We start from the raw sequence: 14,385 nt of genomic DNA on the forward strand, positions 1-14,385 counted from the left end.
AGAAATGCAAATCAAAACCATAATGAGGTATTACCTCACACAGGTCAGAATGGCCACCAATAAAAATCCACAAATACATGCTGGAAGGAGTGTGGAAAAAAGGAACCTGCTTATACCGTTGGTGGGAATGTTAGTTGGTGCAGCCACTATGGAAAACAGTATGGAGGTTCCTCAGAAAGCTAAAAGTAGAGCGACCATATGATCCAGCAAGTGGGCATATATCCAGACAGAACACTAATTCAAAAAGATACATGCACCCCTGTGTTCATAGCAGCACTACTCACAGTAGCCAAGACACAGGAACAACCTGAATGTCTATCAATACATGAATGGATAAAGGAGATGTGGCACATATATGAATGGAATACACCTCAGTCATAAAAAAGAATGAAATGATGCCATTTGCAGCAACATGGATGGACCTAGAGATGATCATACTAAGTGAAGTCAGTCAGAAAAAGACAAATGCCAAGATCACTTCTATGTGGGATCCGAACTATGACACGAATGAACCTATCTTTGAAACAGAAACAGAACCATGGACACAGAGAGCAGACTGGTGATTGCCCAGAGGAGGGGGCTGGAGGAGAGATGGAGTGGGAGGTTGGGATTAGCAGATGTGAGCTTTCATATACAGAATGGATAAATAACAAGGTCCTAATGTATAGCACAGAGAACTATATTCAATATCTTATGATAAAACATAGTAGAAAAGAACAAAAAAGAATATACATAGTGCACCTAGTGGTAAAGAATCTGCCTACAATACAGGAGACCCGCACACATACAGCAATAACACCGAAGTTCCTACATGCCAGACACACACACTAGGCACTTAGTCTATAACTGTAAACAGTAAACAGAGGGCAGTAAACAGAGGGCAGTAAACAGAGGGCAAAACCAGAGATTTTAATAAGTGGTGAGAGGTGTCTTGTTTCTGAATGGGAAGACATATTATCAAATAGATGTTGAGTGTCACCAACATAATTACCAATTTTATTTTCTGTAGTCCAATGTTTGCAATGTTTGAACTCGGACAAGACAATGAACTCTCCTGAGTTTTCATTTCCTTGTCTTTACAATTTAATTCATCCCCATGTGGTTGTCAAAATGACTAAATAATAAAATTGCCTTTGAAAGCTCTATTTATAATGTGGCTAATTATACATACGCTCTTTGGTAAGAGAAGTCAGACCTCGTGCCACAGAAAGGGGTCATTCTGTGGATCCACACTAAGGTCCTGTTCTTTCCTGCCGGGACTCAGGCACTCATGCATGCTGCCACAACCCCCATGGCTGCGCAGGCAGCCAGGAAAACAGGCGTCAGATTTGGGCTCCTTGATGCTGCTTAGAATGACCAGGTAGAACATGCGTTCAGTTTGAGGACCGCCTCGGGGATCTTTGTGCTTTGATGTGCTGCTCTTTCAGCCTCCTCCTGAGTGACAATGGCAGAACATCCTGCAGGCGACGACCCACCCCATGCACATTAAAAGAGAATTGTGACCCACCCCTGCCCAGAGTCACAACGGGCTTCCCTTGTGGCTCAGAATATGCCAGCAACGCTGGAGACCAGGGTTTGATCTCTGGGTTGGGAAAATCCCCTGGAGAAGGGAATGGCAACCCATTCCAGTATTCCTGCCTGGAAAATCCCATGGACAGAGGAGTCTGGTGTCTCCATGGAATCGCAAAGAGTCGGACATGACTGATGAACTAACACTTTCACTTTCTTTTGGAGCTACTGGGTTTAGTAGAAAGCATAGAGGAGTATGACATCACAGGCAGATATTTTTTAACTTTTTAACATAGGGAAAAAAGTGGGCAGAAGAGTTTGAGAGTCCTGTGCAAAGAATCCAACTGCAGTTTACATGGCTCCTAAACTGTGCTACCCACCCACCCTCCTCCAATCTCCATCCTAATTCCTGCTTCAAGATTTAAGATCACTGGGGAGAGCACTTCCTTGGAGTTGGTTGTGAAAAAGCAGCCACCCCTGAAAAGAAATGGAGCACATCAAATGCGGGACTGTTCCAAATTAGTCTTGAAGCTGGGAGCTGATAATGTAAATTACCTTGGTAGGACCACCTAACGGGAGCTTTCTTTGGAAAGTCTATTTTTAACTCAGAGGCCTAGAGCAACAAAGACCCAGCAACAAGACTGCTCCCTCCTGACAAATGATGGAACGCACACACCCTGGAGTGGGCTTCCCATCCCCTTCCTCCAGCACCACACTGGGAAGGAGGAAGGTACAGCCTAAGGATTAAGGATGTCAGGAAAGGCTGCACAGCCTCAGTTTCTGGCACGGTTGTGAGGATCCCAATTCTCCATTTCAGTGGCAGAATTCTGTATTTTAAGGAATTGGAGAGTGGTAGGGAACTTCTCAGCTGAAGCGCTGTCTAAACACAGTATGCCATCCCAGGACATGATCGGCATGACGGTTGCCCCTTTCTGCACCTCAGCAGCTTTCCTCCCTAGCAAGTGAAGGATGATTCTGTCTTTGCATATTTGTGCTTTCCCAGCCCCTTCACCCTTCCTGTGACCACCTCGCCTCCCACCCTCTGTCCCCCTAAAAGTTAAACAAAGAAAAACCGGTGAAGGAAAACAATACAGGACACCATCTCTTGCCTAAACTATTAAAACCAACTCCCAGATGGTTTTTCTTTTTCTTGTCCTGCTCATTCTTCTGAAAAAGTGCCGAAGGGATATTTCCAAAACAAACTGACTGTGAACCCCTTGTAAGTCCGCAAGCTCCTCCAAGGAAGTAATCATCTTTGTGTCCTTGGCTCTGGACCTAGTGCCTGGCACACGGTAGATGCGGAACCAATGTTTGCTTAAATGGGACAGAACTGAAAGTCTGTCATTCATTAACATGCATGACCAAGCTTTCTCCTCAACCTGAGTGGAGGTCTTGTGTGGCTCCCCACTTCCACCAAATTCCCACAGGCTGCATGACCTCACAGCTAGTCCATAAAACACATTGTTCTACAAGTGATTCCCTGGCAAGAAACTGGAATTACCTAACAAGGCATTAGTGGAAAGACTCAAGCTGGAAAACCTTTGAGTCCTGTGTTATAGCCTTCCACTAACCCATGGGAGGTGCTCTGCTGAACAACCCATATGTCAAAGGTGTGCCTTAAAGGCTCTTCTTCTAAATTGCTAATATTAGACATTTTATGACAAACAAAGCAGTAATTTCATATAGTTCAATATATTTATTAAAAGCCCACTAAATGCTGAGGCTTTAAGGGATATAGAGGGAGAATAGGCAGACCCATTTCTGCCTTCATGGACTTGACAAGCCTCACATATAGCATGTGCCCTGAGCTCTGTGACACTGGACTGCCAGGTGCCCAGGAGAACATAATGGAAGGCGAGCAGAAGGGAGCCCTATGGCAGGACCTGCTACCTTGCCAAAACCCATATTCTCCTCTTATTCCTGGGAATACAGCAGGACGAGACTACCCCATCTCTCTTGCAGTCAGGCATGGCCCTGTGACTGATGATGGAATGTGCAAAGATGTGATGTGTGCTGATGTTCAGTTTGGCCCATAAAACCACCCATATACACTCCTCTGTGCTCTTACTCTGATCCAGCTGCCTGGGCTGGAGGTCATCATGGTGATCTCAGAAGCCGTGTGTTGAAGGAGTTGATAACTACATGAGCCTGTGTACTTGAATGATCCTGCCTTGCATGGCTACATGAGAGAGACACACAGTTCTACTGGGTTTGAGCCATTTTTGTGCTGAAGTCTGTTTGTTATACATAGCAGCTAGATTTACCCTAATAATACAAGAGACTATTTAGTTTAAGTCAGAAGAGGCCTGGTGGAAGTAACGTTTGAGTTGGGACCTGGAAGATGAACTAAGGTTATCTGGGCCATGCCTGAAGGGCAAAGTTAGAAGCCTGCAGGATCGTGTCTGTAAAAGTGCTGAGGAAGGATCTGGGGAGTGGAAGGGAGTTCACTAAAGTTGGGAAGCAGGTGGCCTGAAATACACTCAGAGCAGAAGGCTGAGGCCAGATTCCATAGGATCTTTCAGTGGTATTAAGGATTTTCAATGATATTAAGAGTTTTTTTCTGAGGGAAGAGCAGGAACCCTCGAAGGAGTTGAACCAGAGAAGTGACCTATTGCTCAGCTACATGTAAGCATTTTGTGGAAACATACATGTAACACTGTCCCCTTGGTGGCTCTGGTCCCTGATACTTGCCCTTGCATATAGTTCCCTAACCCTGAGAAACAGTGTGCTTGTGAAAATGAAACACAGTCAAATTACTTTCTCCTCCTTCACCAGTTCCTCCTCTCTTCTGCCTTGCAGCTTGAGATTTGTGAAATTTTAAAGCAAAGGAATAAGGAATTACTTCCTTAGACAGACAGAGGATCAAGTCCAAGAAGGCAGAAGTGTTTCTGCCTTTCTTTGGTGTTTCTGCATTCTCAAATTTCCTTATCTTAGTCTTATTCCTAGAGTATACTTCCTCCACTTCTAGTGTTTAGTATAGGAACACAGTATTTATTTAGTTTTTCAATAATTTAATAACAAAAATTTGGAGAGGGCCTACTTTGTGCCAAGAACTGTCTTAGCCTCTAGAATTGATATAACGGTGAATGGAGGAGGCAAAATTCACATTTTGTGAATTTTACATTTTAGGGTATGATATGGACAATAAGAAATATCATGCCATCATGCCAGTCAGTATAAATATTGTGGGAAAAAATAAAACAAGGAAGCAACCAAAGAGGGGCTGCTATTCTACTAATATATAGATTTGCCAGGGAAGGGTTTTATTTGAAAATAACATTTGACTCAAGACCTGAGTGAAATGAGAAAGTAAGCCATGGCAATATCTGGAGGAAGAATTGTAGAGAAAGAGGGAGAAGCAAAGGTGAAATTCCCTGGATGGGAAGTTCATGAGTGTGTCAGGGAAAGAGATGGTCAAAGAGATCCCTAACTGAACCATTCTTATTTCAGGCAACACTGCACCTCACTGAGGACCAACATCAGAGGCTTACCACTTTAGGATAGTGTTAAAGGGGGACAGACTTCACTAAAATAATCCAGTCAGTCACTAGACAAATAAAAAATCAAATAATAATAATAGGTTCAAGAAGGGGTACCGATATCCAGCCACAGTTGCTACAATATTTTATCAGAAATATCTAGTTTCCAACAAAATTTATAAGGAAAGCAAAGAAATAGGAAAATATGATCCATATATCATAAAAATGCAGGCAATGGAAACTGCTTCTAAAAGGGACCAGATGTCATATAAAAAAAACTTCAAAGTAGCCATTATAAATATGTTAAAGAACCAAAGAAAAGAATGTTTAAAGGAGTAAAAGATGGTAGGATGATAATGTTCCACCAAACAGCAAATATCAATAATGAGACAGAAATCGTATTAAAGGGCAAAGTGAAGCTTCTTAAATTGAAAAGTAGGGTAAGTGAAATAAAAAATTCACTTGAGGGACTCAACAATAGATGTCAACTGTCAGAAGAAAGAATTAGCAGACCTGAGGATAGAGCAATAGAAATTATATAATCTGAAAGAAGAGAAAAAAATAATAAAAATAAACAGAGCCTCAGAGAAACACTAGTGCATTAAGTATGCTGACATGTATATGATAATACCAGAAATAGGGAAGCTGAAAACAGTAGAGAAAATACTGATGAAATAATGGGGATGAAAACATCCCAAATTTATGGAAAAATGCTAACTAACTTAAACATCTAGGAAGCTCAACAAACTTAAAGTAGAATAAATGTGCAAAGAGACACAAATAGATACATCATAGCCAAAATGCTGAAACCCAAAGACAAGATCTGGAAAAGCATTAGGAGAAAAATGATAAATTATTAACAGGGGAACCCAATGAGATTAACATTTGATTTCTCAGTAGAAACAATAGAGATCATAAGGCAGTGGAGTAACAGTATTCAAAGTGCTGGAGGAAAAAAACCTGTCAGTCAAGAACCCTAGGATTCATGAAAACTAGAAAACTAAGATCATGGCATCTGGTCCCATCACTTCATGGGAAATAGATGGGGAGACAGTGGAAACAGTGTCAGACTTTATTTTGGGGGGCTCCAAAATCACTGCAGATGGTGATTGCAGCCAATTAAAATTAAAAGACGCTTACTCCTTGGAAGGAAAGTTATGACCAACCTAGATAGTATATTGAAAAGCAGAGATATTACTTTGCCAACAAGGGTCCGTCTAGTCAAGGCTATGGTTTTTCCAGTAGTCATGTATGGATGTGAGAGTTGGACTGTGAAGAAAGCTGAGCGCCAAAGAATTGATGCTTTTAAACTGTGGTGTTGGAGAAGACTCTTGAGAGTCCCTTGGACTGCAAGGAGATCCAACCAGTCCATTCTGAAGGAGATCAGTTCTGGATATTCATTGGAAGGACTGATGCTAAAGCTGAAACTCCAATACTTTGGCCACTTCACGCGAAGAGTTGACTCATTGGAAAAGACTGATGCTGGGAGGGATTGGGGGCAGGAGGAGAAGGGGATGACAGAGGATGAGATGGCTGGATGGCATCACCGACTCGATGGACATGAGTCTGAGTGAACTTCGGGAGTTGGTGATGGACAGGGAGGCCTGGCGTGCTGCGATTCATGGGGTCACAGAGAGTCGGACATGACTGAGCGACTGAACTGAACTGAACTGAACTGAGGAGTGATGTTACCAACATTTAACGACATAGGTTGTTCCTAACCTCACTCCTCCTCACAATAAGAACAAGTAACAACTATTCAAGAACATTTTCACCACTGAGAGACTCATAGAACGTGAAGCTGAGGCTGAAGCACTGCCCTGCACCACAGAGACCAAGATAGACAGTGTTGGAAGGGTAAGAGAAGTGGTTATCTCCAGGCTGGATGTCGAACATTGAAGCACATCTCCAGCGAGAAGCTCATGTAGCCAGGTGGTTGTTTACAAGAAGGAAAGACAAAACTAAAGAGCCTTCCTGAAATGTATTACTTTCCAGTCAGGTAGACCTGAAAAGTGCTGTGAATAAGCTGCAGAGAGCAGGCTGGGGGCTGCTCAGCTCTTTAATTTTCAGTTGCTTTGTGGTCTAGACTGCAAAACAGATTGCTGGAAGGCATTTGTAATGCATTTCCCATGGCCCTTGCTGGGACTCTGGGAGAGAAAACTGACACTTTTCAGGACACTGCTTTGTGGTAGGTACTGGGCTAAATTCATGAGTCCAATTTTAAAGAGAAGAAGACTGAAACTGAGAATGTTCAAATGGTGTACCTAAGGACAGACAGCTAAGAAAACCAAAGGCAAAGTTTATACCAAGGCCCAAAGCCCCCTGATATTTCTACCAAACCATAGTCTTCTTTTATAGATTAGGTAAAGTTAAAAAGCAAACCAAGCTTATTTCTTCAAATCTGTCCCCAGATGTCTGTTCTGTAGAGGAACTATATTTTCTCAGGCAAAACCCATTGTGTGAAAATACTGAACATAAAGCAGAGGTTGGCAAACTCTTTTATAAAGGGCAAAACAGTAAATGTTTTAGGTTTTGTGAAGCTTACCATCTCTTATCCTAACTACTCACTCTGCTGCTATGCTGTGAAGGCTGCCTTATGGCAGATAATATGTAAACAAACAGGTGTGACTGTATGCCAGTGAAACTTAAGGACACTGAAATTGGAATTTCATATAATTTTCACTTGTCATGGTATTTATTTCTTTCCATGCCTCTCAACCATTAAAAAAGCTTTTCTTAACTCCTGGACTGTACAAAAACAGGATGAAGGATTTGGTTTGGTGTGCAGGCCATAGTTCGTATGAACAAGTTCTGTTCCAAGAGTGAATTCATGAGTCCAATTTGTTCTAAGTCCAACAAAATTAGCCTAGGTACCTAAGTAACACAACCACTATTAAAGTACTGTAATAGACTTATAATATTTCTCACACAAATAATATATAAAAACAAAAAATAAAGAAAACATTTTTAATCTTGCGGTAAAAAGTGAAAGTGAAATTCGCTCAGTCGTGTCTGACTCTTTGTGACCCCATGGACTACACAGTCCATGGAATTCTCCAGGCCAGAATACTGGAGTGGGTAGCCTTTCCCTTCTCCAGGGGATCTTCCCAACCCAGGCATTGAACCCAGGTCTCCCACATTGCAGGCGGATTCTTTACCAGCTAAGCCACAAGGGAAACCCAAGAATACTGGAGTGGGTAGGCGATCCCTTCTCCAGCAGATCTGTGTACAGTGATACAGTACAACAGCTGGCATACAGGTGCTGGCATCCAGCGAACAGGAGAGAGGAGTTACTGACTGGGGGAGGGAGAGGAGGCGGGAGAAGGTAGAGCTCAAGGATCATCAGCAATAGGAGACACAGGGCAAGCTGCTGTAAAGATTCTATACTCTTGCACTCTAAATAGTGCTCTACACTGAAGCACAACCACTTGTAGAGGAGTTGTGCATGTGGCAATGTGCGCCAGACATGGGAACTAACTTGTGTGACTGGACATGTGAATGAATGTTCACACCTTTGAAAGTTCACAACTTGAAGGTTTGTAAGTAGGGAGCTTACTACACACACACACACACACACACACACACACACACACACACACACTGCTTGATGGTACTCTGATCATTAAATTCCTTGAATCTAGAGGCTCTTTCTCATGCTGAATTTCATTTTTAACACAACACACAGTGCTGAAATAGCAGTGTTTCAGAATATGTAGAGGAGATACAGAACATGATATCAACAGTAGGAAACAAATGACAAGCACCAAGAATAAAAACGAGATGTGCTGAACTTCTAGAACACAGGTGGTTATGCACAGGTAATGTATTTATCAGTTTGTTGAAACAATACCAGGTTTCTGCATTTAATTTAAAACAGTCTCAAATAGGATTTTATAGAATTAATTTTTAGAGCAATCGTTCAAAGATTGAATAGAGACTCTTGTTAAATGAGTATAAGAGAAAAAAGCCTTTAATGGGATTCAATTATTTTGCTATTTGGATAGTAACTTTGGAGTAGACTTCATGGTTAAAGGAAAAAAAGAAGGAATGAGTTTTACAAATGATTGAGTGACAAGGGTTGTCTCTGGTTGGAAAACCATTTCTCATATTTCATGTTCAAAGAATTGAATTAATGAAAATAACACCTAGCATTTGTGTAATATTTCATTATTTACCAAAAAAGCTTCCCCATATGGCATCTTATTTAATTCATGTATTGATAAATGCTTTGCTGAAGTGGGTGTTTCACTAGCTTAATAATGGAAACTGAGGTTTGTAAAATTTAAGCGATTTTCAAGTTCACTTAAGAACTTGTATTTAGAACTGGAACTCAAATATTTTCCGATTCTTAGTTGACTGTCCTTTGGGATGTTGCTGGTATTGCATGAGAAAGAAAGTTCTATGACCAAACTATTTGAAAAATGCTGAGATAAACTGGTGTCTGCCTCAGGACTCCCCAGAACCTTTCATTAACTAACATGAAATGTAAATTCCCAAAAGGAGAACATAGGAGGTGGTGTTTCCCAAATTTATTTGGTTCTAGAATCCTTTCTAGAAACAGTGATGAAGCCCCTGTGTTTCATGTGGCCCTGAATAAGAATTAAGATTGGGCAAATTACCTAAACCTCTCTACATCCCTGTGTCCTTGTCTATAAATGGAGGGATAATGATAGCTTTTCCACAGGGTGGTTGTGAGGGTTCAAAGAGCTGATGCACTTGGACCAGTGTCTGCTATATGTAATTGCTTAATTACAAGTAATTGCTGAATTACACATAATTGTTTGATAGCCACATATACATCTGGCACACACATCGGCAAATCCAATCTCTCTTTAAAGATGAAGAGCAATTCAGGGAACTGAAATGATTCTCTCAAGGTCATGAGGCCAGCAAGAGGAAGCTGGAATACAGACAAGTCTTCTAAACCCAAGGGCACAGATTTATTTATCAAAACAGGAAAAATGAAACCATATATCCATTTTGACATCCAGGTCCAAATGAAAACTGGAAGATCATGGTCCTTACCTGAAATTTTTAAAAAGAGATAAAATAAACATCGGAGTATCTGGCGAGAGAGGGATGTCTGGCTGGTACTTTTGCTCACTTTCTGTCTGAGGGATGCATTTTCCTCTTTGATGAGATTGATCTGTAACTCCCTGCACTGCTAAACCACTGATCTCAATTTAACTATACAACTTGGGAGAGCTGGAGCTCTGCCATTTTCCCAGAAAATGATTAAGACCAACTCTAAGAATATTGTGAACTTTATCAGGAAAATCAATTCCTCTAACAAGGAAGTGAATCACTATTGATTTTTTTTTTCCTCTCTAATTGGACTCCGAGCCCCAATAGCTTTTCATAAGTGGTGGCAGCTTGCTTTCAGCAAATGCGTTTTTCACTCAGCAGTGGAGCATAGCATGCTCTCCAACACCTGTGACATTCTTTTTCTTTCTCTAATTTGTATTCCAACTTGAAGGTGAACATGGAAGCTTTCAGACACCTGCTATTCACAGCAACATGATGTTCATGAGACTTCTGTTGCCCTAAATGGACAATTTCTGTGTTCCTGTAATATGTAGATACATGGGGGTGGTGGAAAGGGCTTGGTACAATGCAGATGATGCACAATGAGAAAATGGCTAAGATGTAACTAAGGTGACTGGTGAAGCAGCAAGCCATACACTCTCAATCCAAGACGCCTATAGGAATGTGCCCCATAATTTATGATATTTGAATTATTTAAAGTACAAAAAAGGAAAGTTTCCGAATTATTTTTATCCGGTGGATACACATTTTCTAAAAACTCTGCCAAAGATAGCACAATAGAAAAAAACCAAACTACAGACCAAATCGAGTTATAAATATCCATGCAAATGTCTTCAAGTACAAGTGTATTCCAGTGTACTTGCTGTGTCTGATGCTTAGGAGATGTAGTAATGGTCAAGTTGCAGTGCCTGTCCTCAAGTAGCCTAAATTTAGACTGGGGTTTCAAACCAGAAAAATGATTTTACTACACAGTCAGGTAAGATAAGGACAACTGCAGATGACCCGTAGATTGCTAGGAAGGCTCAAAGGAAAGCAATTGGTAATATTTGGTTTGGGCATATGAATAACAATTTGGAAGAGCTGTTCTTTGAGTTGAGGGGTGAAGAAAATCATGGCTAAAGGTCTCAGTTCTGCCCTTGTTCTGCCAAGTCCAAATCCCAAGTCTGGGACTTAATTATTTTATGCTATTTAATTGATGTATCTTCAGATGTGGGCTCATCTCTAGAGTCTGGGTACCTTGAATAATACAGGGACATAGTAGGTTATTCTTGTTGGGACAGATCACTTTCCTCAGGTAACTGTAATAGATAGCAAACATGACCAAAATTGTTTGTAGCATCTCCCATCAAGAAGTGGAACCTGAGACTTCCCTGGCTGTCCAGTGGCTAAGACTCTGTGTTCAATCCTTGGTCAGGGAACTAGATCCCACACACCACAACTAATACCTGGAGCATCCCCCAAAATAAAAAAAGCAAATATTATAAAAGAAGCAAAATCTGTTCCCTTACCCCTTGAATCTGGGTTGGTTTTCCATTGACTTGGATTAGCAATGTGATAAAAACGGCAGTGTACCGGTTTCACGCCTGGTCTTCAAGAGGTCTTACATTTCCACTTATGGTTCTTTCTTTGTGTTTTGTTTTGCTAACATTTGTATTTATTTTTTAATAGGATTACAGAGCTGGAAAGGGCCTTGGGGATCTCGTCCTCACTTTTTAAAAAAAATTTTATCCTGGAGTATAGTTGATTTACAACGTGGTGTTTGTGTCAGCTGTCCTGCCACTTGATTCAATTATACATAGAGATGCTGCTGCTAAGTCGCTTCAGCCGTGTCCAACTCTGTGCGACCCCATAGACGGCAGCCCACCAGGCTCCCCCGTCCCTGGGATTCTCCAGGCAAGAACACTGGAGCGGGTTGCCATTTCCTTCTCCAATGCAGGAAAGTGGAAAGTGAAAGTGAAGTCGCTCAGTCGTGTCCGACCCTCAGAGATCCCATGGACTGCAGTCTTCCAGGCTCCTCCATCCATGGGATTTTCCAGGCAAGGGTATTGGAGTGGGGTGCCATTGCCTTCTCCGATACATAGAGATATATCTGTTCTTTTTTTTTTTTTACTCTTTTCCCATATAGTTTATTACAGTGTTGAGTAGAAGTCCCTGTGCAATACAGTAGATCCTTGACTCTATTTTTATATAAAAATATGGAACACTTTCCAAATTTGCATGTCATCCTTGTGCAGGAGTCATGCTAATTTTCCCGTATGGTTCCAACTTTAGTATATATGCTGCCAAAGCAAGCACTCGTCCTCATTCTTTTCAACTTGTGAGAATCTTCTAAATTATAACCAATGCTCTTATGACAATTTCACATACACACTTCCCAGCCATAATTTGGTGCAGGCTCTTTTAAATTTCTGGAACTGTCCAGCATTCCCTTTCATTGAGGAGAAATTCACTGATTTTTAAAAGATTTATATGTTATTGAGGTACATAAGTTTCATGTGTACAATACTATATTTCTACCTCCATATATCTTAGTTTGCTCATCACCAAAAATTTAGTTTCCATACATGACCATACAGTTGATACCCTTTACTTATTTGCCCTACCTCACTCCCCCTCCTCATCTGGTAACCACCATTCTATTCTCTGTATCTATATGTCTGTTTTGGTTTTTATTGTTCATTAATTTCCTTCTTTTTTTATATTCCACACATGCATGAAGTCATATGGTATTTGTCTTTTTCTGACTCATTTCACTTAGCAAGGTGACCTCAAGATGCATCCATGTTGTCACAAATGACAAGGTTCATCTTTTTTTGGTGGCTGTCTACTCACTGTTGATGGAGCCACATGAACAAGCCTGCTGGAGGATGAGGCTGGGTAGAGAGGGAACTCAGTCACTCAGTTGACCCAGCCCAAACCCAAACATGTCAGCCTCACAAGTCAAGCCTGGCTGCTGTCAGAAATTTCCAAAGATTTCCCACCCTTGTTCATGAGTACTGACTGCATTTAAAAGCTATTGTGTATTCTCTGAAGTGTTCTAGCTGTGTGTGAGACACAAAGTTGATGGGCTTAAGTGAGCAGTTCTCATTAAGACTGTGAGGCAATCTCATTCACCATTGCAACAAAAAGAATAAAATACCTAGGGATAAACCTACCTAAAGAGACAAAAGGCCTGTATGCAGAAAACTATAAGACACTGATGAAAGAAATCGAAGCTGACACAGATGGAGAGATATAACACTGCAAAAATGACTATACTACCCAAAGTAATCCACCAATTCAGTGCAATCTCTATTAAACTGCCAATGACATTTATCATAGAACTAGAACAAAAAATTTCGCAATTTGGTAAGGAAACATAAAAGACCCCAAATAGCCAAAGCGATCTTGAGAAAGAAGAGTGGAGCTGGAGGAATAAACCTTCCTGACTTCAGACTATACTACAAAGCTACAGTCATTAAGACAGTATGGTACTGGCACAAATACAGACACATAGATCAATGGAGCAAGACAGAAAGCCCAGAGTAAACCCATGCACCTTATTTTTGACAAAGGAGGCGTGAATATACAATGGAGAAAAGACAAGCTCTTCAATAAATGGTGCCAGGAAAACTGGACAGCTACATGTAGAAGAATGAAACTAGAACACTTTCTAATGCTTTACACAAAAAATAAACTCAAAATGGATTGAAGATTTAAATGTAAGGCCAGAAACTATTAAAGCTCTTAGAAGAAAACATAGGCAGTACTCTTTGACATCCATCACAGCAAGATCCTCTTTGACCCACCTCCTAGAGTAATGGAAGTAAAAACAAAAGTAAACAAATGAGACTTAATTAAACTTAAAAGATTTTGCACAGCAAAGGAAACAATAAAGAATATTAAAAGACAACCCTCAGAATGGGAGAGAATAATTGCAAATGAAACAACTGACAAAGGATTAATCTCCAAAATATACAAGCAACTCATGAAGCTCAATACCAGAAAAACAGACAACCAAATCAAAAAATGGGTGGAAGACCTAAACAGACATTTATCCAAAGAAGACATACAGATGGCTAATAATACAGATGGCTCAATATCACTCATTGTTAGAGAAATGCAAATAAAAACTACAATGAGGTATCACCTCACATAGGTCAGAATGGCCATCATCAAAAATTCTATAAACAATAAATGCTGGAGAGGATATAGAGAAAAGGGAATCCTCTTGCACTGTTGGGAATGTAAATTGATACAGCCACTATGGAGAACAGTATGGAGATTCCTTAAAAAACTAGGTGTAGAAATACCATATGACCCAACAATCCTACTGCTACTGGGGATATATCCTGAGAAAACCATTGAATGT

At 40.8% G+C, this 14,385-nt stretch overlaps 1 non-coding gene across 1 annotated transcript; it reads right to left on the reverse strand.

Moving 5' to 3' along the window:
- Window positions 1-12,223: 12,223 nt before the first annotated feature.
- Window positions 12,224-12,329, reverse strand: LOC113881082. The gene has a single exon (XR_003507936.1). It is a non-coding gene; the product is annotated as a U6 spliceosomal RNA (small nuclear RNA).
- Between the last annotated feature and the right edge of the window lie 2,056 nt (window positions 12,330-14,385).

This window comes from Bos indicus x Bos taurus, chromosome 22, assembly GCF_003369695.1.
Source record: "Bos indicus x Bos taurus breed Angus x Brahman F1 hybrid chromosome 22, Bos_hybrid_MaternalHap_v2.0, whole genome shotgun sequence".
Taxonomy (NCBI): domain Eukaryota; kingdom Metazoa; phylum Chordata; class Mammalia; order Artiodactyla; family Bovidae; genus Bos; species Bos indicus x Bos taurus.